This window comes from Pteropus vampyrus, unplaced genomic scaffold, assembly GCF_000151845.1.
Source record: "Pteropus vampyrus isolate Shadow unplaced genomic scaffold, Pvam_2.0 Scaffold206, whole genome shotgun sequence".
Taxonomy (NCBI): domain Eukaryota; kingdom Metazoa; phylum Chordata; class Mammalia; order Chiroptera; family Pteropodidae; genus Pteropus; species Pteropus vampyrus.
In genome coordinates, this window is record NW_011888987.1 from 1,729,231 (window position 1) to 1,734,570 (window position 5,340).

Below are 5,340 nucleotides of genomic sequence, written 5' to 3' on the forward strand. Positions count from 1 at the left end.
CAGGTAGTGGCAAAATCGGGGAGGAAGTGAGAAAGACCTTGAAATGTTTGGAATAAGATGAAGATGGAAGTGTAGAGGAGTGCCAGTGGATAGGGAGCCCACTGAAAGATAAAATGCCAAGGTAAAGTGACTAGACTTGATTTGATGGACAACAAAGAGCCATTTTTTATTCTTAAGCATGAGAGTGTTAAGACCAATAAAGTTTAGAAAAACTAATCTATCTGTTATTGATATATAGGATGGAAAAGAAAGATTGAGAGAGAAAAAAATAGAAAAAGATAAGTTAGAACTATATTGGACAATTTAGCCATGATGAGCCAGGTTTGGGGATAAAGTGAGTTAAATAGACTTTCTAAGATTCCAAAGAAGAGAAAAAGATATGACTTCGAGTCTGGAAAATGAAAAAGATTTATTGATACTTATCTGGCTGGGGAGATACCATGGACATGAAAATGGTTCTCCTGGAGTGAGGTTTACCCATTGCTCTTCGGATATACTGACCCCTGCGATTACTACAAATATAGGAAACTCAACTACATAATTTGTGGTAGTGGCAGACTGTGTTTGTGCTTTCCCCTAAAAACCACAAGAATATTTATCGTAACCATGCCCACGCTTTCAACCTTCCTTTCCAAGTGTGTATTATAGGCATGCTCTTCACATGTAGTTAGAAGAGCAGTTAATTGGAAAACATGGTCAACAGTTTGGTGTGGGTCCCAGTTCCAAGGGCTCAGTATATTTCATGACATGGTGTAATTTCTCCCTCTGAGTTGGCATTCTCTTTGTTTTACTTTGGTAAAAAATAGCACTAAACTATAGAAACGAGTTTCAGTTTCTCCTTTCAGTTTTGTACATGACGATCAGGTCAATTAGACAATCATTAAATAAAGTGTTTTTGCCCACAGGTATATGGAATGCAAATAGTAAATGCCTTTTCATTTTTCATATGTGTGTTTCTTTCAGCATATGGCCTCCTTTGGCTCACAGTTAAGTGAGAGTCATACTTCAGAATTTCAAGTCAAATAGTATTGAATTATCCCTTTTTGCTTGTAGGTTCCCACTTTTCCTCTGTAGCTCTGAAAGTCATCCAAAAATCTGTGTTGCCTAACATCTGGAAAAATTATCAATTCTGCATCTAAAATTATCTACTCAAAGAGGGCATAAAGAAAAGTGAGAGTTTTTCATGCCTGACCAGCTCATAGATTGGGTAGCTACACCTTATGGAGTTAGCATGAGAGAACTAGGTAAAAGAACTTAAAAATGTATGATTTCTATCTCACTATGTTTCCCACAATATTCTTAAAGTCATTTCTGTTGTTCTAAGTTATTTTTACTGTGACATGGTGAAGTATGATTTTAAGTGCCAGAAAATATGATTGTTTCCACAGTACTGTGACATTTATTTTCTTTTAAAAAAGTTACATGTGGACCACCCCAAGGGCTCTCCATACTGTCGGTATCATTTTTAGTGATGTCAAAAAAGCCACTGCCAGTTTTGACAAAAAAGACAAGTCTACAAATATAATTACCACTGCTGCCCAAGTCAACAAAGAGTATGGTAGTATTTAGAAGAGCTAGAAGTAAATTATGTAGTATTTAGTTTGCCTTTGTGTTCAACATGCCACCGTCTGGGTAAAGTGACTTAAATCTATAGAATGAAGCAATTAATGAGAAAACACAAACACACATGCTTGTACACATGCTTGTGCACATGCACAGTTTCCATTTGCCAATGGTTTCACTGGATTTGCCTAGAGTGTCAGCTGGAATCCGATATTTTGAAGAAAGAAATGAAGAACAAGAGAAAATATTAGATTATGAAGGAGGAGAAGCAATAAGAGGATGAAAGTGAAGTGATGATATCTGCTTATGTCCTTGACAATTTAGTTTTCACACCCCTCAGATAAGACAAACCAAAAAAAGAAACGTCAACAATGTAGTTATAGTACTTTATGTGTAATAACCTGTATGCTAAATTTCTAGAGTTAACGACCTATAACAACTAACAGCCCATATGTAACTCATAGGATTGGGAGTAGAGTGGAAATGGTTTAAATTTTTTTCTAAGGATTCGAGTAAAATAACATAAAGAATAATGGTCAAGTCTCAACAGCAGCAAGAAAGGGGGATCATGGTCCTTTGGGCAAAGAAGCCAATACTAGTATTTGGAAAGATACCAAAGAAAGGGGAAATAAAGGCCACTTCAAAGCCTTTCTGCAGTCAGGTCCTTATCAGAGAGCTAAGAGCAAGCTTATGGGTCTCTTTGTGTATCTAGGAATCTGCTCTGAAGCACGGCAAATTTGCTCCTTCTTCATTTCCTTCATCACCACCCCAAAGATGGCTACTAAAAAAAGGTGGAGAGAAGTGGTAGGGAAGAAGTGGAAAGGGGTGGAGAATGGGTTAAAGGGGAGGAGACAGAGGAAATGTCTAAGAGCCAGACAATAACTCCCTCCTGCATAGCTCCAGCATGTTCTGGTGGGGGGGGGGAAGGGATGAAGGAGAATGGTTTAGCACTAGATTGCGATTTAGGTTGTAAACTTAAAGGATTAATTTTTAAATACAAGAATTAGACTGTTCCATTAGTGAAAAATTGGCTAGGTTGCTGTTAAGGAAAGAACAGAGGGAGGGGACTCAATATAAAACAGTTGACATTTATATTAAAAGATTCGTTTTTTTCATGTTTCTTGAGATTCCTCACTAAAAAAATACTATGAATTGAATGTTTGTATCCCCCTAACATTCATATATTGAAACCTACCTTTCTAATGTGATGGGGAGTGATTAGGTCATGAGAACAGAATCCTCATGAATAAGATTAGTGCCTGTATAAAAGAAATCCTAGAGAGCTCCCTTTCCCTTCTGTCACGTGAAGACACAGTGAGACAACAGTCGTCTATACCAGGAAGTAGGCCCTCACAAGGCCCAAATCAACCCGCATCTTATTTTTTGGCTTCCTAGCCTCTAGAAGTGTAAGAAATAAATGTTTATTGTTTATTTGCCATCCAGTCAATGATATTTCTGTTATAACAGACTGAACAGATAAGATAAGCAGTATATCTTTGCTAGCAAGGAGGTTTTTGTTGTTGTTGTTTTGTTTTTGTTTTTGTTTTTGTTTTTCTATCTTCTTTCAATTAGGAACATGATACTTTGCCTTTACATCTATTGGAGCCTGTGTCAAACAGATAATACTGTACACCATTCCTGAAACCTGTTCTCTATGCCATCATTTTCCACAACTCTGCACTTAAGTAGAATTTTTAACAGCTTTATGAAGATACAATTCACATACCATACAGTTCACCCAAAGTTGTTCTTAGTATAACACAAAGTTGTGCTATACTAAGCACAATTTTACATTTTTACATCAGCACAATTTTACATTTTACAATTTTACAATTTTACAATTTTACATCAGCACAATTTTACATTTTCATTAAACCCCCGCGGGGGAAAAAAAAATTCTATATTCCTTAGTCATAATTTCCCATCCTTATTGCTCTCCACTCCCAGTCCTAAGCAACCAATAATGTAATTTCTATCACCATAGATTTCCCTATTCTGGACGTTTTATACAAATAAAATCATATAATATGTGATCCTTTCTGAATGACTTTTTCCTTTAATGTTTAAAGGTCCATTCAGGTTGTAGAAAAAAACAGTATTTCATTCCTTTTTATTGCCAAATGATATTGCATTGTAAGAATATAGCATATATCATTTATCCATTTTTCACCTGATGGATACTTGGGTTGCTTTTACTTTGGGTAATTATGAATAATGTTACTATGAACATTTGTGTATAAGTTTTTGTGTAGGCATGTGTTTTTATTTCTTTCAGTTATATATGTAGGAATAGAATAGTTGGATCATGTGGCAGGTAATGTTATGCTTAACCTTTTGAGAAAATGCCAGAGACTTTTCCAAAGTGATAGCACCATTTAACTTGTCTTCTATCAGTATATAAGAGTTTCAATTTCTCTACATCCTTACTAAGACTTATTATTACTTTTCTTTTTATTATAGTCATTCTAGTTCATGTGAGTGTATATGGAAGTTTTTATTTCCATTTACCTGATGGCTAATTATGTGAGCATCATTTTATGTACCTGTTGGTCATTTGTATCTCTGTATTGTAGAAATGTCTATTCAGATCTTTTACCCATATTTAATTGAGTTATTTGTCTTTTTATTATGAATTGTAATATTTTCCTATGTATTTTATATATAAATTCCTTATCAGATATATGATTTGAAAACTTTTTTTCTTATTTTGTGGGTTGTCTTTTTATTTTTTGATGGGGTCCTTTAAACCACAAAAAGTTTGGTCTATGTATCTATTTTCAGTATTGGTGCTTGTATTTTACTACCATATTCAAGAGCTGATTGCCTAATCTAAGGTCATAAAGTTTATGTCTACGTTATCTTCTAAGTGTTTCATAGTTTTACCTTTTATATCCAGGTCTTTGATTCATTTTGAGTTTTAATACTTATGTATGGTATGAGTACAGGTCCAACTTTATTCCTTTGCATTAAGATATTCAGATGTCCCAGCATCATTTGTTGAAAAGACTATTATTTCCCCCAGTGAATTGTCTTGGCACCAGCTAATTTTAATATGACTTTTCTACTAAATTTTCCTCTCTGTATTATGCTTTTGCTTCGACTCCGATTATTTGGAGCCCACATCATTTCTCACTATGAAATTTGGCACTTGAATTTTTGAATAAGTTTCTTTCTTCCCTGCCTGCCCTGAAAATTTTAGCTAATGGCCAGCAGTAATTGTTTCTCCCAACTCTTCAAGTGCTGCCTACAGAAACCATCACAATGCTGATATGGTGCAACCTCTAAGTTATAGTCGGCTCTCTCCTGTTCCAGACCACAGTTAACAATTAATAATCCAATTTCTTCAAAAGGTACCTCTAAAAAATTTATCCTCATATGTGTAGTTCTACCTTGATCCCCTCTCTCAAGCTATAAATCTATATTTCTAATCCCTTGCTGGGCATCTCCACATGGATGCTTCATCACAACTACAAACTCAAATATATAAGACATCAGGTTATCTATAAAACTTGTTTGAACTTCAAATGTTCTAAATTTCAATTAAGGGAATCATCATCTTCCCAATCATTAGGACTAAAATCTCAAAATCAATTCTGATACTTTCGTTATCTTATCTTCTGGTATAGCTAAGTTTTTGTTTGGTCAGGGAAAAATCAAAATTTCCTTCCTAGGGATTTGAATCTTAAGCAAAGAGTGTATTAGTTTGATAAGGCTGCTGTAAAAAAGTACCATCAACTGGGTGGCTTAACCAATAGCAATTTATTGTCTCTGAGTTCC

General features: G+C 34.9%; 1 non-coding gene across 1 annotated transcript; it reads left to right on the forward strand.

Annotated features, from left to right (window-relative positions):
- Nucleotides 1–415: 415 nt before the first annotated feature.
- LOC111746970 lies at nt 416–579 on the forward strand. The gene has a single exon (XR_002783337.1). It is a non-coding gene; the product is annotated as a U1 spliceosomal RNA (small nuclear RNA).
- The last annotated feature ends 4,761 nt before the right edge of the window (nt 580–5,340 follow it).